The 27235-nt window shown below is 37.2% G+C and overlaps 1 protein-coding gene across 3 annotated transcripts in view; it reads right to left on the bottom strand.

Annotated features, from left to right (window-relative positions):
• LOC124162171 overlaps window positions 1–27235 on the bottom strand; it is a 163266-nt gene that overhangs the window by 78970 nt on the left and 57061 nt on the right. The window lies entirely within an intron of this gene.

Genomic DNA, 27235 nt, shown 5'->3' with positions numbered 1-27235 from the left:
CGCACCGCAATAGGAAACTGGTAAATGGCTTTCGATCAAAAATCTGATTTCTGAATTGGAAATCAAGTTTTTCATTGAAATCGAGCGGACATTAAAAATCTACGGAAACTTTACAAACAATTGCATTTTTACCACAGGTGAGACGAAGAATGAACTAATGGCAATTGAGGGCCATAATGAGATAAATATAATATTATCGTATCTTCTATACACGCGATATATACTCCAGTGGAAAATAGCACAACTCACGAGTAGCATATGACGTATTGCCCGCAGAAGTGGAAAAAGTCAGTAAATTTAATACTCCTAACGTGGTGAAAACGATGACGAAAAATCTTCGATTTACGATGCCGCTGGGATATAGTTGTTTCCTTGAAATGGAAATCTCATAAATAAGATGTACATTCACCTGCAATCAGCACCAGCAGTGCTGGACTACCCATACGTTTAGATACACGAGACAAGTTTCCAGCTACAGTAACATGCATCATGGATGAAAGGGGTTAAATTTCTCATTTCTGTCGCAGCGAAGCCTCCTTAAAGCAGTCGTTAACCTCATATAAAGGCGAAGGTGCTGCTTACCTCTAGGATGGACGCAAGGAAGCGTGAAAATCTCACCGGCTGAGATGCTATCTTCAAGGAAATCACTTAGGATGAGAATTATTAACGATAGGTAAAATATTCTTGAACATGAACACACAACATTAAATGAAGGAAGAGCTCCCTTGCCCAATGAAAGTGAAATAAATGGGGAGCGCTATGTGTTTCAAAGTTGATTCAAGTATATTTTCAAAAGAAAATCTATACAAAAATTTGGTCAAGCAGCGAATTATTAAATAAAAGAGTCGGAATAAACTAACAATTTTTCTGTTTTCTAAAAGTATGCACTACATATTTTTCAAACTTTTTTTTCCGCTGGGACTATATGACAAATGTGAACGTATGTACTGAAGTCTACCCTTCGAATATACACTACTAAATCCAGCATCCCCTCTCAAGTTCTGCGCGCGAACCTTTAGGGCGACCTGGGAGAGCGAAGAAAAGCTGTCACCCTCAATCCTTAATTAGTAAGAAAATAAGAAAATATGGCTATCTATGAAATAGCTCACTTGAACCAGCATCTAATCCAATAAGCCAAACCTATACGTTTCGCTAATGCTTTTCAAGCATTATAGTATTCCTATTCAGATATTCCGCGAAGAATCATTTCATTTAGAGACTAAAAACTCTTTCATGCCCTTGAGGCGGGGAGAAAATTAGTAAACGCTTAAAATTCCTATGATGAAATTATGAGTTATTCTCAATAACCAGAGACCAGGGCTACAAGACATCGCAAACAGACGAAAGCTACGGCAATAGCCAGATTTTTAAATGAGTGCCGAAGTAAGAGGCAAACAACCAAAATATTTAGCAACATTTTCTTTGAAATGGATTCTGGCGCTTTCCTTTGTTCCAATCAAACGGGTCATACTATAATAATCATCACTGATCAACAATCTTAAGATTGGTTTGACGCCGCTCTCCACTCAATTCTACTATCAGCTAATTCTACTAATCTTTTCACACCTACATATTTCTTCTCTTTCACATCCTTCTTTACCCATTCCATATATATTATTCGAAGCAATCTTTTCTGTTCTTACTATCTACCAGTCTCTCAACGACTGTCTTCATCTTGTGTCAAGACATGGCGTATACGGTTGTTCCGTCTTCTTGTGAAAGTTTTCATGGGGTTTTCTCTTCTCCTAATCTTCTTAAGACTACCTCATTACGCACTCGGTTGATCCATTTGATTCTTATAATTTTTCTATAGCAACACATTTCTTAGTCCTCTATCCTTGATTTCTCCGCAGCTGTCACTGCCCATGCCTCACTTCCGTAGAGAAGCATTCTCCAAATGTAAGTTCTGATCTATAGGTGAACATAAATAACTGCTTAATGGAGAACCTCCACCAGCCAATGTATTAGAAAACAAATAAGGTAAAACTAATTGATCAACAAAAGTAAACATTAGTATGAACGAGGTAAAAAGCGGAAAATATGAATACTCTAACATGTACGGTAGATGTAAACACGAAAACAGTAAGTTAACACACATTGGAGAAGCAGACGGGTTTTCATGAAAAGGAAAGCAGAACTCAGGGTCAGTGCAGCCTGGCTTCACACTCGCGACGATGATTAAATTGCCACGATAGTATCATTTTCTTCCTTTCAGCGGGATTTAAAGAATTAAAATAATTGAAATAAGATTGGTAGAGCATTTAGGTGATTAAATAAAAGAGCACGCCATTTGAGAAGTAATTAGGGTAATCGCAACTTATTCAAATTGACTACCTCATTCCAGTTAACCTAATTTAGCTATATTTCAATTTTCCGCAAATGTAATGTCGGACTAAAGCCAAGGAATTTGAAAGTTTTAAACTGCAGCTCGCCTGGCCATTCATTTCAATATATCTTCGGCTAATATTTTAAAAATCGACCGTGGAAAAGGTAAAGTAAGGTATACAATTAAAAAGGTGTGCGAAAGTACAGAGGAAAATTAAAAGGGCTGCAATTTTATACCACACAAATATTACTCATCTGTGACTTCACAATGCTGAAGGATGTTCAATGGTGTATTTGATTTTCAGTGTCTCAAAAATGAAAGGTATGATTCCTAGCAGAAATTTAAAATTAACAATTTGAATATGAAATAGAACAATAATTTTTTGTAATGACAACCTATGAGCAAAGTAAGTAATCCTCTTTATTACTTTTTTTCTTTTAAATTCCGGTCGCGAGCTAATATAGAATCTCAGTCAGTTTAGGCCGGTTCAGATTGGAGGAGTTACAGCTGGTTTTTCCCGCCATTTCTATGACGGAATTCCATGTGTTGCTGTTTGAAGACTTGGAGATATTCACCGCAACCATTCGCCGCGAAAGAGTCGAATCCTTCTGGTTGTGTGGACATTTTCAGAGTGAAATTACGAGGAAGTGGCCAGCAATCATTCATAGGTATCAAATGCAAGTTTCGAACGCGAGAGACTCGCTCCCGAGGTCACCGCACTAAAGAGAATCACAAAAGTGCCCGTCCGAGTTGCAGGTTCACTGCGCTTGGCTAACTGCGGCTGGCTAGGCGTTACGTTTACAGCCGGTGACGAAATGATTCTCTCCCAGCGAGACAAGAGAACCCAACGTTGGAACATGGATCACACGCCGCCAGCTACCGATTATGAGATAATCCACTTCAATAATTAAACAAGTACCAAAGGTGATAAGTGATTGCAATTAGACAAGATGAAAGTGTTCGATATTCGGTGCTGGAAAAAATGACACGGATGAACTCATTAAACGTGCATGTAAAAGTAAACAGTGTTGCAAGGTATACTGTTGGTACAGTGGTGCTAAAATGGCTACTTAAATATCGATCTCGTTTAATGGTTTTCTCAGGCTTTATTTTGGGGAGTTGGTCACAATAACTATAGACACGAATAACTTGGCGCACAAACACACTTTTTTACTCCACAATCTCAAACGATTTCAAAGTGCTACGTCATTTTCAAGAGATCACTTGAAAATGACGTGAGACTGATGAAATGAATTGAGATTTGAAAATAAAAAGTAAGGGAATATACAAAGTTATTCATAACATTGAACTTAATTCAAAATAAAATATTCAATTTTCAATAAGCAATGACTGTTACACAATATATTGATAAATTACTTACAGGCGATGGGATTGGTGTGAAAAAGCCGACGAAAAAGGTGAATGACGCCACGAGAGCAATCACCAGATACGTTCACGAAAATAAGGCACATTGCGAAATAGGAGGGGAAATACCAGGAGTTTATGAAATAATCTTTTCATAGAGACAAAAGAGGAGCTGAAGTAAGTCAATATTTGTTCCAAATGTGACCCTGAGTCGAGCTGAAAATTAATATCCGAGTGAATGGGCATCGACCATTGACTCTCCATTTAGCTGAAATCTAAACAAACTTCGACAAACTAAATAAATAACAAACGATGAAAATGTGGACACAATTTCTCGACTTGGTTGTTATTGAGATCCAGAGGAATATCCCCAAATCAATACAGGTGTTGGGACTAACAAGGAAAGTCCGTCAAGTGTCACCGACAGATATCGTTCAAATTTTTCTAGGTGATAGAAAATAGATACCCCTGAGATGAAATTTTGGTTTCAGCCGCAAACGCTCAATACTTTTCGAGATATTAACGGCGGAAAGCACCAGAAAACGCCTTTATATACCGTTGCTTGTATGAAGAGCACTGAAGTGTATTATTATGCTTCGGAATGCATAAATTTAGGCGTTTTCTGGTACTTTCCCTCGATAATAACTCGAGAAGTACTGAGCTTTGGGGGCTAAAACAAAACTTACACATTATATGTACCCATTTTCCATCGCCTAGCAAAATTAGAACGAAATCTGGTCGTGACACATGAGGGACTTCCCTTATAAGGGGAAATTTAGCAACACCACAAGCGAAATATACATTTAATTCGCCATAAAGAGGCCAGAACAATCAACATGTAATCATGCCACGATTTTCTGTACGCTTTTAACGCAAATAATCACAAACGCACCTAATCAGTTCATGTGGGCGTTTCAGACAGGCGAGTGATGCAATTGGCAAGACTGCGAGAGACGCTGTAGGGTGCTCTTGGGCCTATCAAAACGATTCATGATCCGAAACGTTCTACGAAGACGCCGACGGAAGTGAGGACTGGGCTTTCTCATAGCTTTTGAGAGGTGGGAGATACCCAAGGGAAGCGGCTGAGTGAAACTTTTCCTCGCCATCGAAAGATTTGACTCCAGGGAAGCATTTGGGGAGGGAGTAATACGGTAGACAACGTGAGAACAATGAATAACTACTTAAAAGAGTGGAAATGAGTTCCCACGGATGCTCGAAACTAGGATTAATTTTAATTTTGACTACGAAAATACCGAAATTTTAAATAATGAAAGTAATTTAAAAAAATACTTTAAAGTAATGATACATACCTCCAAAAACAAAAACATTTGCAATGAAAGATCAGACATTGACAATCGACAAAGCAATTTTTTTATTTAGTAAATAATAATTGATAGGTAACCTCGTAACTAGGTAATTGATATGTATTAGCTTAGTTACAATCAATAAACAAATCATATTCATCGCAAAAAAGATCAATCAAAATGTTTGTCTCCTCTTTTTAATTAACTTGCAGTTGAATTCTTTTTATTTTACTATAGTAACAAACATTGTAATAACCTTTCATGCCTTTATATGTCAAATCAGTGTAATCATGTCCATTCATAGCTTTAAAAAAGGTTTAAAATTATACCCAAACAATGGCCAAAATTTTGAATTTAATTCTTAAAGATCTACATTCCAAGTCACTAATCAACATTAATTTTGAGGGCAAAATCTGATATTCAGCCCACCCTTCACTATCGCTTCATTACATCTTCACGATCTCAAAGTTCGTTATAGAAACAGCAAATACTGTGGCCACCATGAGAAAATAAAAAAAATAGTAACAAAAATTAAAGAGCTGATAAGTTAGCACCGTCCTTAGAGACAAGAGTAAGTTTATAAGCAAATTTTGAGGCAGACTGAGCGAACTCTTGGCGAACTATAACAAGAATATTGCATTTTCAAGGTGAACCCCAAACACTGCCCACATTAGCTCAGCATACAATCAAAGTAATTTGTTTTTTGTGAGTCGTTGAATACGTTCCGGTGTAATGACAGATGGAATCACAAATATAATACATTATCACAAAAATATTTGGTAACACCTCTAACAATATTCAGTTATGTTCTGTAAAACCAGAACATTTCATTGTCCTGAATTCTATGATGATGTTTCAATAAAAGCAGGACATGGAAATTAATTGAATGAAACCGAGAGGACTAAGTCGGACTACATTAGTAAGAGTATCCTGGAGAACTTATCGGTTGCAGGGAACTAATTTTTAAGTTTGAGAAAGCTTACCAAGATCTACACAAGGTAATACGAATACTCGGTAAATAACATTTACCGTAATAAGGACGATCATAACGAATACAATGGCAATGGTATTTATCACCAAAATATACATTTTTGAACAAAGTTAACAATATTTTTCTAATATGGTGAAATGGCAAGATCACACCTCCAGATTAAGGCGTGCCCAATAAGACCCATCTTTCTTGACTGCAAATAGAATATTTTAAAATGAATTTTGCCTTCGATGCCAACTCAAATATTAGTATTCCCATGTTCAGCTCAAGCTCACTCTCCATTTCTTTCGGCTTTCATAAACGAAATTACTCGCCATCGCTTTCTTCGAGCCGCGAGGCCACGTGACCCGTGACGTCTTGCTATTCACACGCCCACTACCCCCCAACAAGTTATTCACTCCACTTTATGATGTCTTCCTTCGTGTTTGACTTGTGGCCCGACTAATTGCAAAGCACACGACCGAGAACCGACCTGCGAGACCGGCTTCACAGTCTGACGAGCGAAAAAAGTTGCGTGGCCGGGCACGCGCCATTAATGATACGCGATGAAAAGGGCGAGAGAGAAAAACGAAATTTCCGAAAAAAAGAAAAACGGTTCCCGCACCCGAAAACTGAATATTGTTCGGACGTGGGTGAGAACAGACGGACGCCTCAAAACAATATGAATCTAGGGGAAAGTCCCGAAAGTTCTTAATTAAATTCAATTTAATGAATTCTCACCTAAAACAAAATACGAGCGAAAATCATTCGCGAGACTAAGAGGAACACAGATATATATATATATATCTGTGTATATATCTGTGAAGAGGAACATGCGGCTTCATTTTGAATAGGGCAGAAGAATATCTTTTAGCTTCAGGACTCCAGAGCTGAAACGACTCCGTGGAAATCGTCAGGGAATTTTTTTAGAAATCGCCAACTGGAGGGTACTTACATTAGACTGTCATCAATATTAAATATATCCTTTCTACTTTATAGAATGGCAGAACAGGTGCAAAAACTCTTACTGCCATTAAATAATTGAACAACACCAGTGGCAGAGTTAAGCTATACTATTAGGTAGTCTTAAGGCTAAGACGTCATTCTAACAGTATCGACATTTGTTAGAAATTCAGGGATAAAATAGCGTTTATAATTACATACTTTTCTACCACGGCTGGTTCGTACTCACGCTTTCGCTCGAAAAGTTTTTTTTTAGGAGATTTACTTCACAATTTGAAGGCCTTAAGCGCAAAGATGAACATATGTAAAAACCTCACGAGGTAACAACAGTGTAAAAACAACATGGATAACAACAACTAAAGTCTTCAGAGGTTTCTGTATCATATAAATCGCCTTCCTTACCAAAGGATAGACAAATACCCCCTCAGAACGCTGTAGACAGCTTATTCGACAAGTAAACTCGCTTATCTCGCAGCTAACCTACATATGAAGAGGTCGACCCACCATTCGCAATTCGATGGACGCACTCGTTGACTTCAAGCACAGCCGCGAGTGTGAAATATTACAAACTTTAAATTATTTCTCTTCAACGATACTACATTCATTTCATTTCTATTCAGACTTCCTTCTTCCATTAACTCCGATGCCAAATGTTTTCCAAATTTTGATCCTTTATTTTCATACCCCATCCATCTTGCACCATCATTATCGTAATATTCCCCCTACTCGTCGTACCACCCGATGAAATTTACTATTCTTTATTATATAATTGTAAATATTGAACATTTTTTTAATTATTGGTTACGTTGCTTGATATTATTAAATTGTTTCTCCTGTTATTGAGAGTCCTCTGTAATTGGCCTCGTGCTGTTTTTGAACTGGATTAAATAAATATTTCCATCCCTACCTATCGCGCATAACAATATCAACTTTTTCCAATTTAAGTTTGTTCGCAGGTTTCCGCGTCGATGAATGGATGAAGTCGACCATTTCGGGCTGCGTAAGTGTAAGAGAGGACCACGAGCTTCTTGCCATACTTCACCTGAGGACGCCAGCAGGATAGCTGGCGAAACTGTTGCGATTATTCAACAACACACGCCCGAAAATATCGACGCCATTTTTCACTCTTATTTTGACGCAGGAGGAGTTTACTATCGACTTTTTCGTGGAAAAAAAACAAACCTACTATGAAGCCTACATGAAAATGAATCCCCTACCACAAAATCAGTGAAAGGGAACTTAATTTCGCAAAAGTGAGCAAGCCACACGACCCCGTGGGAGACGCCACAATGGAGGGGAAGAAGAAAGGAATTCCTGTAGACACGCGAAGAGCCGGAGGCACGCACGCCAAACACAGGGAGCGAAACCACGCAAGATCGCGTGCTCAAATAAGCGAGCATCTCAGATTCCGCAGATCTTCGCAGATGCATCCGCCTTAGACTCACGTACCGCCCCACCCCTTCACGTGATATCACGCCGCGACCACCCAAGGCCTTAATCGTCACTCTGATAAGCGCACTTTCAAACGTGGAAAATTCCTGAACTATCTGGTAATGGAATGGACAAGTACCCTCCCCGGAGGATACCGCTCGCATTTTTCTCACGCCGCGAATTAGTTTCACAACGTACGGAATAACCTTTACGAAGTTGACGCTAATTACACAGAGGCTTGACGTCTGGCGAAAGATTGATATAAACAAAATTTGATCTAACTTCATACCACCATAATTATACTGAAAACAATAAAACTTCAAATATAAATAAAATAGACTGGTAAAACATACTTTTTCCAAAAAAAACCTACTGATTCGGTTTATTAGAAATGGGTGAAGAAGAGCCTGATAGGAAAGTAAGGATTGGCACCCTCGCTTTATTCTCCGAGTCATAAAAAGTTTACTTTTTATGACTTATGGTATTTTATAAGATAAAACGTTACACTACGGATCAGACTCTTCAGTACTGCCTAAACAGTTAAACTGCTCAACCTGCTCAAGTTTTTCGCCACCCACATTTATCTTAAGTCTCATATTCCTCGCTCGTGATGCTTTAAAAAACCGCATAAACTTGGTCTTCTTCTGATTAATCCTCATCCCATATTCCTCGCAACGCTCCTATAACGCATCCACTAGAGCCTGAAGACCCCTCGCGGACTGGCTAATCAACGCCTGATCATCCGCGAATCTCACTGATTTGAACATCATTCCTCCCACTTTTACTCCAGCATCTAACTCATCCCACGCTGCCCTTACCATCTCCTCATCGTACACGTTAAAGAGCAGCGTCATTAGAGGACAGCCTTGCCTCACACCTCGGCCAATGCTTGCCCACCCAGATTCTCCGTCCGCTACCCTCACTTGCGCAGTCTGGGCCATATACAGATTACGAATCAGTCGCCTATTACTCCTATCTACACTTATATTCTTGAGAATATCCGTTAACTTTACCCAATTCACCATTAAATGCTCTTTGTAAAATCCACTAAGCAGGCATACACGTCCTGGTCATATTCTAGGTTCCTCTCCACTAAGGACCAGTTTCGCAATTGCGTCACGAGTTGATTTCCCTAGGAAGGAGGACGAGAGAAGGCTCGAGGCATTCGAGATGTGGGTGTGGCGTAGAATGGAGAAGATGAAGTGGACGGAGAGGGGGAGGAACGACAAAGTGCTGAACATGGTGGGTGAGGAGAGGCAGCTTTTATATGAGATACGGAGGAGACAGAAGGTATGGATAGGGCGAATAATTAGCGGGGAGGGGATGTTGAAAACAGTGCTAGAGGGTAGAATGTTAGGTAAACGAGGGTGAGGAAGGAAAAGAATAGGATTTTGTGATAGAATGAAATGATTAGGCCTTATTATGAACTGAAGAGGGAAGTTCTTGATGGAAGGGGAGGCTCCCAGAGTTCTTAAGTACTCCATGGAAACCTAACTTAATCGGTAGAATGCTTTAATAATAATAGGACATTGTATGCTGTTTTTGGGAAAAGCGAATTTTTTATCCTTTTTATTTTTATTTTCTTCTTTTTTAGTAAGAATATAAATGTGAATTATGAATGTTTTTTAAATCCATTTTAATATTATATTCATAAGATTATCAAAGTGAGGAAAATAAGGCTACCAAATACTTCCTCAAGTAAAATGCGAAATAGCAAAGCCTAAAACGATGGAAGACACGTGCAGTCAACGTGTAAATAACATTTAAAAATTTAAGGAAAACAATCACTTATTCCAGGATTCGAACCTATATTCTTCTGGTCGCAAGGCAAACGCGTCAACCGTTGCGCCAGATGACATGAATGAAATCACTAATACCTCGTATATTTATTTAGTGATTCTATAAGCGCATGCTGAAATACATGATGTGATTATAAATGGAAAGAAACTTTATTATCGACCCTAGAAGATTTTTGCAAAACACCATTCAACGAAGGACTCATGGCCTTCGTCTCAAACGTCGCGAAAACATTTGATATTTGACCCTATTCCAAAAAGAACAGCATAGCAACGTGATTCTTTAGCCCCACAAAGACCTACAACCCACAAGGACTGGGTGTCGGTCAGTAAAATAACATTCAAACACACCTTAATGTACACTACTTATTCAAATAAAATCAAATTAAGGCACACAATGATGCAAATATATCATACAGATAAAATGATGAAGGCAAGCTGTCGACATTGACACGAACTAGAAACAGAGAGGATTCATTTTTCAAGCCCCGCTACGTCGAATTAGGCTTTAAATTTGCTGAAATAATGTATAATATTCCCAGGGACACAAATTTTTACTGTATTCCTTGGTAAAAATATTTCCGGTGGTGGCTTATCATTGAGAGGCGGTATAATTTCACCGAACGTGATGCGAGGGCTTCAAGAAAACTTCTTCAAATTCTCCCAACCTCACTTATCTGTATGAAATATTGCACCACCCAAGATAGCCAATAACAACACCTGACTACATGATTATTTTAAAAAAAGGCTTAAAAAATAAATGGCATGATCACTTATCTAAAGGAGGATGAAAATCACGCCAAAGTCTCTCGGCGACAGTCAATGAGGAAGTTCTTAAGATGAGATACAGAAAGGCGGGGCACAAGGAAAAAATACATCAAATTGAAAACAAGCGGGATTATTATAATTATCACAGTATCTTAAATTTCTAAATCAAAGAAGACTCATGGAATCCTTTTATGATGAATGGCCGTAACTAGTTGCTTCGCAAGGTATTTTTCATGCCAGCTGCCAACACACACTAATACGAGAATATTTATAAATGGAGGATATAAACCCAATAAATCATTGAATAATACAAATTTGAAAAGAAAGGGCAGCCGATAAGCAGTGACATTAGTTAGGCCGCTGAAGAAATGAACGATGTCAATTTTTATTTATTTATTTCAGTTTTCCCTTAGTATAAATAATATATTTCTCCACCTACCCCTCTCTCTCGCTTTTTACCTCAAACTGCGTGTCATCAAGCGTAATACAGAAATGAAAACTGCTACCACAGAGGATATGAACTGTACTTACCAATATACATATTATGTCATCATTCAAGTGAGCTCGGTATCACTTGTCTTGACATTGATATCTATTTAAATCTTGAGACAACTATAAAAGAGGAAGCCCAAGAACTTAGCGAAAACACCTTTTAAAAAAACTGTCAAGGTCAGAATTTGTAACGAGTACCTTTACGATTTATCTTTTAGAGGATCTTGTCAGCACACCAGATAAGTCAATATTTTTCAAAAGCATTACGAGTTCTTTTAAAGATAATGCCGAGAAATCTTTAATCTGAAAATTAAATCAAATTACGAGTATTCAGTTACAGCTCAATGAAATTGCATAGCTTCTTATATTGTTACAGTGACGGAACACCATGGATGCATGGTTCAGTTAATCAACATCAACTAAATAACGAAAAACTTGCAATAATATTTTTTTCGAATGACATACATTACGTGGATGATGCATTTTAAAATTTCGAAGATTAATAGCAAATTGTACCGAAAAAATCTTTCGAAATCCTATTACAGTTATCTATTAGAGATATTAAAACATAAAAATTATTTACGAAAAAATTTTTTCGTGTTTTTATTACTATTTATCAGAATTAGCGATTGAATTACAATCAGTAGAAACTTCGGAGGGATGGTCGATGAAGGTGTTTAATGCCAAGAAGTTAGCGAAATACATACCGATATTTGCTCAGGAAATAATGATGTTTCAGGAATAAGAACTGAAGGCAGTGAAATAGGGAAGTGTAGATATTAAGAAGGGTAGGCTTGAGGTAAGGAACGCAGCAAGTAAGGACTCACAGTCATATTATCGGCTGAGGAGAGGACTCCAAATGATGATGTACAAGGCAGAGTAGAGCGACCACGTAGAGGTGAAAGGATGCTCAAAGCCTTGAAAGGAGGATGCTGAACAGGTGAGGAAAGAATAGAATTGGCTTTTGGGATGTGATGAAATTGTGAAGGTCAAAGGGAAAGCATATATCCCCGCTGCTAAGACTAGTTAAACTCGAGGGCATACATTTGAGTGAAGAAGACTTATAAATGGTCCCAAATATCAGTTTTCCACTATAAAATCCCAAACAATCTTCGGAATTGTATAACGAAAGTAACCTACCAACTATTCTCGACCGATATCTTTAATGCATGTACCATAATGAGTATTGGTCATAAAAATAAATCCCAATAAATGACTGTTTACGTTTCTGAAAATTATTGGCATCCTCGAGGCTATGGAACTTTATATTTTACTGAATACCAAACGAATGAAAAAATGCTTCTTACAGCAGCACTACCTGTAGTAGTCTTCACTTTATGACAATTGTTTGAAAGTTTGGAGCATGAAACGCTCAACTACAACTTGTTTCAAAACAATGAAGATATTATTAAGTAGAAGAAACTTAAACGAAACCGAAAAGATGACCTTGATGTGAATGACAGTCAATGTTATGATTTCGAGTTTTAAGATGAAAAATAGGTTTGGATTTCATATTGAGAGATGGAACTGCAAGAGACGAACATTTAATTAAGAGTAAAATATTCTAAAATTAATTCTAAATGCAAGGAAAATACTTAATTAGAGTAACAAAAAGCTATATTAGGAGTAAAAATGGTTCAGCTATTTAGTTGCCTAGTTTTTAAACATAAATATTTTGCTTTTTCAGATTCGAGGATAATAGACATATTGAACGTTTATCGAAATTTAGGCAGGGATGAAGTTTTTGACCCAAATCAACTCCACGAGCACCATGCATCCGGTAGGCATCACTTTTTTTTCAATGCGCTCCTCAATGTTTTTCCTAAAAATATTTTATGATATTCTCTGCTGTTAATGCATAAATATAATTTGTCACAATAGTATTCCGGCAGATATTTATAGGCCTGACCCTTCAAAAAAAGATACATTGGTCCAATGGGGGAGACTTTTTTTTCGATTTCGATTTCGAAAGATTATTACTCCTGGAGTGCGTATTTCACGCTTTTAGATTTTTAAATGACGATATCTATTTTTCGCGATTAAATGAAAAGTTAAAATTTTCAAGCGCGCGAAAACTCGACGGCTAAGTATGAATGCCGGGAAAAACTCCGTGTGACGTCGTTCTGGTTCCCGCTGCCGCAACTGAGGTGACCTTGGGGCGAGGCTCTGAGCGCTGATACGACGCAGGATGCTAGCAGGTAGCAGAGTACCATGCTAGCTGGTAGCGCTTGGCTTAAATAAGGATTATTAATACCTTATCAAACGAAGAGAACTTTCCAACTTTAGCCAGTTTTAATAAGTGATTATTAAGACATGTTTCCCTGAGCTCTGTCCCTCATGCATGCATTGGTAATCTCAGACGACGTATAACTCCTATCTACTCGTATAGAAACTAGGTCCCTTTGACGTCACGTGGAGTGGCATCGCATGAGCGCCAATCCGGCCTTTTTATATGAGGTTTAAAATTGACCATTAACTTTCGTCTAAACCGGTATTTCTTAAACCAAATAATTTGTATATTATGAATACACTAATGGTGGGTATGTAATCGCAATCAATGCTTTTCGTTTTCTTTGATGAAGGAAACTACCCTATTGCTTGAGCTCAAATCAACCAATTTTACACCAATATTTTCTCAAATTACTTTTAAATTGAGATGACGGGGATTGTTGACGTGGGTTTTTTCTTGAAATTTTTTCTTTCTCTTGACCTCAATTTTTAACGCTGATTACTGTCTTGGAGTGCAGGTCTTTAAGAATTAAATGCAAAATATTTGGCCGACGTTTCGGCATATTTTTACCTTTCTTCCTTCCTTCATCATTTTATAGTATACCTTCATCAGGGCTTTTTTTTAGCAATAAATATAATTAATTACTAGATTAAATTATATTCATAGCAAAATATAATTGTACATGGGAATTAAAAATCAAATTTATAGCAAAAAAATCCCCGATGAAGGTATAAAATTATACCGACACGTTGGCCAAAATTGTTTTTGCATTTAATCCTTAAAGATCTACACTTTAAGACACTAATCAACGTTGCAAATTTTAAGGTGACATCTTAGATTTTAAGGAAGTAGCAATTCACCAGCACAAAAACGCCCAATGATGCCTCCTCTAAATGGGTGCGATATAGCGCCAAAGAAGAAGGCACCCAATAATGGTCTTCGATCCCACCTACAGCGGGCTTAAATGCAAGGGTGAAAGCTGAAGAGGAAAAGTCATTCTCGATCCTCCGAGGCAATCTGCGGCTGGAGCATCTTCACCGGTCCCTCCCCCACTCCTCCACCCTCCCCTCCCCACCCACATGTCCCTTGCATCAGTGCCCCCATGTGAACGAAAGCGCAACTGATTGTCTTTTGCCACACCTGACCGGCCGTTGCCCCTAGATTCAATGACCCCCGGCAAGGCGCTATCGCCAGTTAAACCATGCGCCAAAATAGTTTCAAGTACGTTGCCAGCACCACGAACAGCACTCGATGTGGTGTGCGGGTTTAATCAAATGGGAATTCCGTTTATACGAAAGCGAGAACCAGAATTAGGCACTGTCCGTCCAGAGGGGACATCAAATAATATCAAATTCCTTGAAATCTCAATTTGGCATCGCCCCTCTTTATTACACGTCTCTCTTAAAACTTTCTTTCCAACAAACCCCTTCTTATATTTATAATCTGAGGTTTCAGGCGAGATGGAGTGGAAAAGGAGCATAAGAAAGAAGCAGGAGCAATTTCTACAATAAATAAATATAAAATTATGGAAATTGCTCCTTCTTATTTGTTATAAACCCCTACTTCATATCAACAAATTTGAGAATTAATACATTTATTTCGGATCAGACTCCAATAACCAGAAATGTAAGAGTGCTCGTGTGCACATTATTTTTCGAACTTTAAGAAGATCACTAATTCGTATATCCCTTTAAACACGCGACAATTGAAAGTTGAGAGGTCTTTAGCGCAATTTATTTTCCAGTTTTATTTCAAGACAAAAAAACTTCCTTTCGTTCCAATAGCGCGGTTAGCAAATAATACAGTTAAATACTACTTACCCAGCAAAAATATTTCAATTAAGCATCTTTTCAGCCAATGCTTAGTTGAAGCAACCTCGACACGAGTATCAGTCACAAAAAAATTAGTTATTAGTTACAGAACTTCATCTGACAAATTACTAAATTTTATCATGTAATTTCACATTCAAAAGTAATTGGTGTGAAGTAACTTCAATAAATCCGTAATCAGGGCACGGAAAAACATTACTAGCCATTCTCTTTGACAATCTCCTCAAGTTTAAACCGTGCGCGCGTTGGTGATCAAACTTTAATCACCATTCTTGACGATAAAAAATAATTCTGCATAGCAGCAGGAAATCCTGTCAATAGTTCGACGGTCTTTGCTGTGAGCACTCAATTTTTTTTTAAAAGAACGTGAGACAAGTACGGGAGGAAATGCAACATGTTATTCCCGTTTCAAGGGGTGGAAAAAATACCTCGCCTAAGAGGGAAGCGTGCCAAATCTGATTTCCCTAGGTGCAATTACAGGATAAGATATATTTACACGTGAACAAGATCTGAGCTGTCAAGAATAATTTAAGGAAAGGTATAAACTCAAAGAAATGGGGGAAACCTGCCAGATACATGTCTAGTCTGTATACAATTCGTATTTCTGAAAAGTCTCGGTATAGCTGCTATTTCCCGTGAATAGGTGACAGAGGTTTCCTTAAGTACATTAAAATGGGAGAAAATTATACTGGCATAGCTCAAAAAGTGCACCAAATGAACGATTAAAACCAAGAGATCTAACAAAATGAAATCCAAAAAATCTTTTATCAACCTTTGCGCTTTAGAGGATTTGATATAAAGTAATCTAGTTACAATATTAAAATGATTCACAATGAAGTCGTGAAAATAATACGAACCCTAATATACATCAGATACATCAAAGCATGAAACAGTAGTTCTTCTAATACCGCAACTTAAGGTAATTAAAAAAATTCCTGAGTCTTCCAGTTCGACATCTACCTCCACCTGTAATAGCACTAAAATTTTTCAATGCCGAAGTTTGGGGGAGCGCTGATATGACCCAGATGATAAAAATACAAATATGCGTTAAGTCATCAATGTATAGAGCCTCCACTCCACATCAAGGGCGACTTACCAATGACGCCTAGTAGAATTACAAATACAACTGCATAATCTTGGATTCGATCCATTTCTAAGAGGAAGCAACAGCTATGAGGAAGCAGGGCAAATCAGCCAAATAGCTAAGTATCCATGATAAAATAACACGAATGAAAATGTCCACACTTCTAATACAGAACTCAACAACCGACCACGGTTGCCTTGAAAATGACACGATGCGTTGAAACTATAGTCGGTTGTTGAGTTTTGTATTAAAAGTGTGGAAATTACCATTCGTGTTCTTTCATCATGGATATATCGAACTTCCAAAATTGAGCATGAAACGATTTTATTCGTAGGTCTCTCTACTTGGATATCGAGAACACTCCCGTCGAATTACAGAGATGGCACAGCAAAAATTGCTAAAAATAGTTGTCTAGGAATCACGTAACACTTGGGCAAAAGGGATCGAGTGCATGAGTTACGTTACGACAGGCATCACGTCTAAATCGTCTTGTTTCGCACCAAAAAGTACCTTTTATCATTGATTCAAGGCGGAAGAGAAATCTCACGTGGAACGGAAAATCTATTCACGACTCTACACCCAACCGATTGGTCTCGGCCCAAATTACAATGGATCTCGAGGAAAAAAATCCACAAAAACCAGACAAAGCCAGGAAACCGAAGTTCGTGGAATGGTTACAAAACTACGCAATCACTCAACAGATCGACGAAATTGTTACAACACTCGAGTAGGATTTTTTTTCAGCAATTTGTAAGGCTGCGCGTGTCAGGTAGGCCAAATCCTCATTAAGCACTTTCCCACCCAAACGTCGAAGGAAGCAAAAACAATGACGAGTCATTATCCTATAGTATGTAATATCCTGATCTATATACTTTCCCGCGAGAAACACGTAGATGACCTATTTTACAGAAGAAAGATTTGATGCTTTCCCGGCGAATGATGTGAGTAAACTTCTCTCGGGTTTCCCACCGAGTTAAAGGCTTCATAATGGCCGACGTTTCGAGCTCCGACTCGGCGCTCATCATCAGGGCTACTGGATGATCATCCAGTAGCCCTGATGATGAGCGCCGAGTCGGAGCTCGAAACGTCGGCCATTATGAAGCCTTTAACCCGGTGGGAAACCCGAGAGAAGTTTACTCAGACCTATTTTACACTTATAATCCACTCCATTATCGTATCATTTCTGCGTCATAAATGTTTGCGAATACGTTCAAACGAATATGAGGGTGTAAATGAGTAAAATTTATGTAATTAAAATAATGTAAATCTACTACTTCCTAAACAATGGTTATTTTCCCTAACTGCGCTTAAAAAGAGCGTGAATTTTCTACTAAGCAATTATGACTCGTGGTTAAAAAAAATACTGTGAGGAGTAAGATATAAGATTCCTCGTACCGATCACGCTATTTATCTTATTGTTGACCCAAAATGACGTTCTGTTCGGCACATAAAAAGAAAAGGATGAGATGATAAAGAAACAGACGTTTACTTAGTCGTATCTGTATGAGTTTTAAACGATATTTAAAACAGGATCAGCAATCATCAAAAATGGAGATTTTGATTGTACCCAATAACGAAGTGAATCTATCATAGTTTTTTTCTAATATGAAACAATTTCTTGGATAAAAAAACTGCAGGAAATACCAGAAAACACAGCATTCGTGAGATTGAAATAGTTAACAACGTTCCCTCCAAATTATTTTGAGGATAAACGGGTCTTTTATAACAAATGATATGCATAAAACATATAATTTGAACAGCTAATAATTTGAGTAAAACTCAAGCCGCCTATGATTTAAGCCGTTTTCATGAGTTATTCCAATATCACGCCGGGCACAATGCCACAAGAACTGAGACAATAAGAGGATAATTATGAAATTCGGATTGAGTACTTGGCCACGTTTCCTAACAAACACATTTAAGCATAAAACAGGCGTAAAATTTAACAGATGAAACTTGAAAGTGACAGAGTGACCATGGTACTCACTGGATGCATCAAAGCATTGACAACACACATGGTTTAATTCACGACAATTTAACGTAACAAAGACGAAGCTTTATCTACGACTGGCGATGATCTTAGGTTTAGGAGCTATTGTTTCAGGATGTAAGTGATACGTAATGAAAGCGTGCTAAGCCAGTATTTTTCCCGAGCACCCTCTCGATGCAAACAATTGAAGGTGGCTTCAACCTTGCATTCAGTTCTATTCCACTAAAAACGAAAAAAAATGTGCCGGCATTACATGATCCCAACTGCGAGGAAAAGGGCTGACACCACCACACCGAAAAGGTCATAAGCAGCAGAGCACGCGCGGAGACCTTGCTGATGAATGAGATTCTGCCCGTAGAGCGCCTCTTCCCACTCACCACCTTCAGACAAAGTGCAAGAATTCTGCAGCGACCACAATTTGAAGCCAAATATGCTTACATATTACAAGTTCATGAACTGGTAACTGGCACGACACCTAACCTGCAACCGAACCTGAGCATTTGCCCCATTGGGCATTGTATTTCCAAGCCGTTAGCCATTGAAAAACCTACCCTTGGGGCTTAGGAGCTAATATATAACGAATAAGAAAAATATCCGTAATTATTCTTTTTGCTTGTTCACGCAGTAGATGAAATGTTTGGATCTTGAGGAATTTCCAACTGGCGATTACCTAACAAGTATTCAATGATGTGTATTTGCTTAATCTATCATGTTTTTTCGGATAGCAGGAGGTTAAAGGAAAACATTGGCCTAATAACGACAAAAACTGGAAAAAATGGTAGTAATAGTTTTTAAAAATTGTAAAGATCTACTTGAAATCTTGATCAAACACTAGTAATTTTTCGGAAAAGCAAATCAACCACGCGAGTTGAACTTATCCAAATAAATCCAAAATATTTGCTTCAAGTTACGATGTGATGGAAGAAATAGTTCCATTGAGCATATAATAAGGATCAGATGTGCCAGACGTAGATGTTAGCATTAAAACAGTACCTAGGACATGGTTCACTGAAAAACTTCCCGCGTAATTTTCAAATAGTGGCTTACCACATCTGGTGGTAAACAATAAATATTACGCAGAATGCAAATTACAGGCCTTCCATCTAATTTATAAAAAAATCTGACGTATTTTAAAAAGTAACACAGTATCTGCTTACCAAATCTTAAGTTCAAGGGAATAAATTGGAAGGAAAAGCAGTGCGTCATATACTTCACATAACTAGAGAGATGAGCAAATCAGAATACATATGTAACTAGATACATATATAAATCGTAATTCTGTAAAAACAATCCTTTGAAGTACGATACAACCTTTGAGAGCTTATGCAGAGAGCGCATAACTACCTCTCCATTACAAAGTACCATTATCAAAAATGAATTATTATGGCATTATCAAAAATGAATTCATTCAAGGATGAACATTTCTCAGAATGAATCCAAGAACGTACGTTCTTTTGACGGGAAATCATGGCTTTTCTCACTTTCCTGGAGGCTTGAAACGAAGAATCTTCTAAGCGATAGTGAAAGAAAGATATGACTGGGTATCCTTGAGCCATTTTCTTTCCTGGACATCTTTAAAAGTAGGAAAACAAGAAGAGAACGATTAACTTCTGAAACGACCCAGTAGATAACACAACCTTGAGCGGACAAAACACACTTTTGAGGGTTATGACCTAATATATAACGAAGGAAAATAATAGCAGAAAATTTTCTTTTTATCTCTCTACTTGTTCACGCATTTGATAAAATGTTTGGATCACGCTTAAGAACTTTCCACTTGGCCATGAAAATTTGTTGCCCAAATGAATGGTGTTGTTCATTAAAAAAAAACACACACTGGCATAAAAAAGCCACTACGAATTTTCAAAGAGGCGTTAATAATTTTAAATACCACAAATTATGAAAATTGTTTGCATTCCGACTGAATTAAATTGCAGTACATAACAAGGCAATTAAATTCTATGTAATTTACGATTACGCAATTCAATTGAAAATAAAAGTTAAGTTAACACATATCCTGTGAAGAGATTGCATGGATGCAAAACAAAAAAACTTTTGAAATACATCCCTAGCAGCTTATTTTTCACACTAATCACAGTTGGGGAAGTTTTAGAAGAACGTTGCTCAAATTATAGAAGACAAGTTCTACTTATATAGTATGATTATATGCAGCTTCGTAATCAGTTTCCCCAGAGCCCAGCATCATCGGGTGTACTGTGATGAGTGTTGAACTACGTAATAGCATCTGATGATGCTGCTCTGCGGCAAAAATAGTAATGCTAACGATATTATTATCTGCTAAGAACAAATGCAAAAATCACATCCATATGATTTCAATATTACTTTGTGTGCACATGCTATTTGTAGATACAAAACGACTTAGTTTTTTGTTGTTCACCTGACATTTTCTGTAAAAATATTTGAGAAATTATTGATGCAATTGATTTTCCATGCGTGGGCTTGGAAAGTAAATCTGAATGCATGATAATAAGACCTGAATGCTTGTCACTAAGTAACAGGTACCCTCCGTTTGAAGATACATGGTCACCGTTGGGCGTCGGTAGCCCTAAGTTCAAAATCTATGCCATCCACAATCTGAGAAACAAAGTATATGGAGCATTATCGTGTTGCTAGCGAAAAGTGCCAAGGTAAATTTAAGATCTAGTATCACGTTATGAAAAAAACACTACGTGAAGTTACTATTTTAGATATCAATGATTTTTCATATTAATAAAAAGAAATATTTTTCCTTAGTTTTATTTAAGGACATATATAAAACTGATTTCCAATAGCGGAAAAAAATGAAACTTACGCTTAGAGGAAACGAGTCTGCCGTCACGTGCACTATGGTGAGTGTAAATACTAAGCGAAAGGGATACGTTTTAAACCAAATTTTTATACAAATTTAAATATCATATAAGTTACAATTTTGACGATATCACATATTTTTACTAGAGAATACATGGATGTAATACACAATGCTTTTGAAATGCATCCCTCATCGGCTTATTTTTTATACTAATTACATGTGGGGAAGTTTGAATTGAAGTGAGCAGGACGGTGACGTATCTTGCACCAAACGCTCAAAAAATGTGAAAGTTCTTGATAAAATTGTTGAAATAATATACTTTAAAAATTATCAAAGAAATTTAAATCGAAGAAACGGTTATTCGCAACAAAAAAGTGAGAGGCTGGAATTAAAATCAGAACTTCGTTGGATCCCTTTTCCTAAGTTTCCTTACTTGATTCTATCGCAGAGATTTTTTGAGATAAATTCGCACAGAACAGAGAAACTTTTATCCCTCAAGCACCTCGAAAGCTGGAATGAGTTTGGAAACCTCGTGAGAGCCAAAGTAGGCTTTTATAACGGCCATTAATGATGATTTCCGACGAAAACCACAAAACGTTAAGTGAAAACGCCTTCGGCCTTCAAACATATCTTCTGGACTCCGTATAAGGAAACGTAATTTACAAGTTTGAGATACGTATCTAATGTTTTAGCATGAGCGCAAAGCGTTTTACGAAACACCAAATTTTCCCCTTCTTCACCGCATTTTCCTGCATCATAATAATCATTCTGTAGAAAATATTTAGCGGCCAAACCAAAGGAATTGTAACATTTCGAGATTAAATTGCAGAATGTTTACTACGTTCAAACAGAGGTGTCATGCCGTTCCGGTACTGGTTAAGAAAAGATATAATAGTCAAATAACACCTGTATCAATTTTGGTGCCTCAAAATTCCTAATATTATTCGTAACCAAAATAAAAATATTTTTCGATTTTTTAAATTCTATATTTGCTGAAATAATTGAAACAAGCAGAATAGTATTTCGCCTAATAGTATATTTGACAAAAGTGCGTACCGGCACTGCTAATTTTTTCATGACGTCATTGCGTTCGATGCTCTCATTAAAATATTAGGTGCAGTCCCGTGTAGAGCAATGAAGTCTCCAGTCCTTAGAGGAAAAAAATGAAACAGTGGGGTAGCGTAACGACGGAATATAATAAAATTATGAAAAATAGCAATTGATACTGTGGCAGGATTGATTTTTTTCACATTAATATTAAAAAGAATCATCATACTCTATGGTAATGTAGTATTCCATTGAGTAAAAATTTATCCTAGCCCAGAGCATTAATTCAGTTCCATCATTTGAAGTCACAGCATCTTCATACTAACATACTAGCTAACAGAAAAACCACAAAGAAGTGGACCAACTTCATAACGCAAGGTTAGAATAGCTATTCGAGAGAGTAAAAATAGAGATCAGAAGATACAGAAGCACGTACTACATACACAAGATACAATTAGTAGGTCACCATTGAAGCGTACGTACACGTTCCCTCCTTGCCATGGGTAGCTACATCCTCATGTTGTGCGTATTTGACCTCCAAACCCTTCAACTTGTGTGAATTCATCATCATCATCAGTCAACAATCCTAGGATTGGACGCAGCTCTACATTCCTCTCTCCTGTCCGCAAACATTTTCATAGTGACGTAATTCTTCTCCCCTACATCCTTCATTACCTGTCATATGTAACTCATACGGGGCCATCCCTTCCACTAGTCCTTCTACGATTGTTTTCATCAGACCATCACGCCTCATAATGAGTCCAACTTAGTTGTAGCGTCTTCCCCATAAAGATTTTAGAAGAGTTCTCTTTTCTCCAGTCCTTCTCAGCACCTCCTCATTTCTTATTCGGTCGATCCATTCTATCTCCATCATTCTTCGGTAGCACCACATTAATAACGCTTCCTCTCCTGAATAGTCTGCTTCCGTCAACATCCAAGCCTTACTGCCATAGAGAATATGTAGCATCTAATGAATTGTTTCCTTACGTACATGCATATATTATCAACTAGAAGAAGTTTCTTTTTTGTAGAAATTCCCCTTCGCATGCCCTATTCTACTATTTCTTTCTTGCTTCGGCCATCGTAGGTTAGTTCGGCTTCCTAGGTAATGAAGCTCTTTCTCCTCTTCAAGCTTTTGTTTTCCTAGCTTAATGTTTGGCCTAGCCTTCTCTCTTTTGGTGCATACTTAGTCTTATTTTTGTTGGTTTTCAGATACATACATGGTCATTATCTTTTCCATATTTGTCAAAGTCTTATACAAATCATTATCTGTATCGGCTATGACAGCTATGTCGTCAGCAAATCGAAGCATGCGGATTCTTTTTCTGTGGCTGTTGACACCTAATGCCTTCTCCTTTATTTCACTGATGGCTATCTCGATGTAAACATAAAAAACCACTGACACCAAAGCCTTCTCTTTTAATTCACTGATGGATTTTTCGTTGTAAACATTAACAAAATACGTGAAATAAAGACACGACATCCAACTTAGATGCAATGATGATTTAATAGCCGTCAGTTAACTTTCTAGTAACCTCCTCCTCTATTACTTAACACAACTGCTTACGAGAGGATAGACCATACATGCTCTGTGTTTACATTACTATATGATGAATAATCAAAAATATGAGCTAAACGTCGGTTAACTTTCGCCACAACTTCTAAGAAAAAGCTTTGAGGATAGCTAACATGGGCGGTCATTAAGACACGTATAGCATGAGAGTAGATCAATAAAATAACGTCTAGAGAAATAATAAAAGAGGCTACCATGCAAGAAAATCCAAACCATGAAAGGCATCATCATCATATGGTCAGTTTTCTTATCACCAAAGGCCATAAAATTACTTCTTCAACGCTTTTATAAATTATTTATTTAGCTGTCGGGAAAACATAGATAATATTTTTAAATCCGGGTTTGTATTGACTAAACTAAGAATTAAATAATTAAAATAATTTGTACATGAATGTTAAAGATCGCATTACAATAGTATCATTGCAGAGGAATAACATACTTATCATTGTGTTGAATTAGTCACCAGAGATTTTAACGCTCGAAAAACTCTGTGAGAAAACTTAGTGAATACGAGGTGGCAGCAGTGGACTTTGATAGTGGTCGATGAGTATTCACAGGTGCTCATTATTTCTTCTTCCATTGAAAGAGAATATGAATTTACTCAGAAAGGCCGCGAAAAGTCAATATTTTCTAAAACCGATCACATATTTAGTAAATGAAAGCCAAGTTTAATTTGCCGCGCTTTCCTAAGGTTTTCGTGATCTCGACTCAGCCACGAAAGTTGTTTTGTTTATTTATAAGCACCTGCTTATCATTATTAATCACCATTGTTCAAAATTATTTATTTTTTCAAGGATAATACATTGGCTAAAATTCCAAATATTTCTATACGGAATTAATTACTTCGGCAAACCAAGTACCTATTATAGAGCATACAACTTAAAGCATACAAGGGTTCACCCAAAGACGCTTGCTTAAAGTGCCAAATCAGTGGAAAAAGAAGGAAAAGAGAACTTTTGGGAAGGGAAATCAACGGGACAATTTAAAAGCATGTTTATATAACCAGAGCGAGTTTCGCTCAAGTCAGTATCCCCGCCAGTCACCGAGATGAACGATGAAAAACAAAAAGAGAAGGGCCATTCCATTTCAAGTGGTCTGTTTTAAGATAATTGCCCCGCTCGATCGACACGGATTTTGTTGACATTTTCAGAAAATAATAACACATGGTTCTGTTTTTGATTGGTAAAAAATTACTGTCACGAATTCAATGTTTGATGAAATATGGTCATTTTTTTACCCTTTGTCTTGGCTTCCTACAGCGCGAGCCGGCATTTTTGGTAACTTAGAAAAATGAAATATCGCTGAATTTGAAACTTTTGTTAATCTATTGGTCATAATATTAACAATATATTATGTATGCATTACGTTGAGATAAATTCACTGAAAAACGGCGACCAAAACGAACACATCGAAAAAAGCTCAGGTTTGGGTTTATGTATCACTGGGAAATGAACACTTCCTACTCGCTATATTTTTCATAAGGTTAAATGTAAACCTAAAGTAAAACGAAAAATAGTAAACATATGACTTTTAATTACTTTAAAATTGGGAGTAAAATGTATGGAATTTGCATATACACCGAGAAAATGTCATTTTCTGACCGCTCTTACAAAAAAAGACCCCCTCTGATTTATTTATAATTTTTATCGACGAACAGGACCATTTTTTACCTATTTAAACATATAAATATGATTTTTCATCGCGGTCTGATACTGTTCTTATATTGGAAATAAAGTGAGGAGCCTTTCTAAGTTTAATCATGTTGATTATGGTACACATAGTCCATTAAAATGCCACTGGGGGACATACATGGTATATTGTGCTAGCATCAAAATCTAATACATGAATCAAGTCCGAGTTTCTCTGAATTTCAATAAAATAATTTCACATTTTACACTGTTTCATGGGTGACCATGTACCGAACAATATCATATTATGCGGTTAATTCTAAAAATAACGATAATAACAGGAATGGAAACATCAAAAGACAAAATGAGTATCTAATGTAATTATTGGACTTCTTTCTTTAACCGTCACGATTTATTTTAAAGTAATTTTTACACTAATTACAGGAGCGTGCGAGGTCTAAATAAAGACCTATTTCTCTAAGTTAGTACCGAAACAGTGGTTATACTAAACAACTGCTAGACATATACGTAATTTAAAAACGCAACCCAGCATATATTTAAGCCTCACGACGCGTCGAACTCTACATCTCGTTAGCAAATCATCGAAATGTTCTCTCAAATACGGGAAATAAGCGAACATGCAAAAGAAAAATACATGCACACGCCGACAAAAAAATGTGGAATGCACTTTAAACGTAATTATAACATGACTGATCCAATTCACTGAAATAACATTTACACATCCTCTACCTGATAGTTGAGTTTTCAAAAATATTGTTACTTTAGTTTCGTAGAAAAAGAATGGAGTCATAAAATTACGCTTTCGGTGGATTTGACGCAGGAAGCTGATATCCACCATTGAAACGCGTGTCGGCAGTGAAACAACAACAGGTCGCTATGCCACCCGAAAGACAGGAAGTCGTTGCCACAGCTGCGGCGCTGCGGGGTCGGCTCTGATTCATCAACGCCTGGCACTACCGGTTATGCGCCACGATTGGTCTTCTACCCCCAATTCGATAAACATCGCATTCAAAAATTCTGAGTTCGTAGTACGGTGCACTGAGTCCATGACATGTCGATAGACTCGACTTTCTGCAGTAGAGGGCAATTTCGTCTGTTTGCTCACTTAGAGGCGATGCATTAGGAAGAAATATAGATTTACTTATTCCCGACAAAAGCATATTCTTACCCAAAGAAAACCATTCGCGATAGCAAATCAATATTTTTATGCCCACTCGCCAATAACTTAGATTTAAGGTGTAAGTTAACCTTTAATTATCAATAAAATAATTTTTACAGAGTGATGCAAGACATTTTTAGTTCACGAAAAACCGATTACTGTAAATTCAATACTGCAACGAAATTTGAATCCATAGCAACTTAACACTTACAACATTTCCATAAAAAACAAGCACGGAGAGTGAATCTAATACGTGCGTTAAAAAAGTTCTCCTAGTAACACGGCAAGGATAATAAAGTAAAATTAATAAACATAAAATTTATGAATCATTCGGACTAACTTTCACTATTAATAATGAAAAACTAGCTCGTTTCCTAATAAATATTTCACTTTGACGATGACGATTCATTCAAAATGTTTATAATGTGGCCATAATCAACCATCATTTTT

The sequence above is a fragment of the Ischnura elegans genome, chromosome 7 (genome assembly GCF_921293095.1).
Source record: "Ischnura elegans chromosome 7, ioIscEleg1.1, whole genome shotgun sequence".
Classification (NCBI taxonomy): domain Eukaryota; kingdom Metazoa; phylum Arthropoda; class Insecta; order Odonata; family Coenagrionidae; genus Ischnura; species Ischnura elegans.
This window is presented reverse-complemented; position numbering and strand designations above follow the sequence as displayed.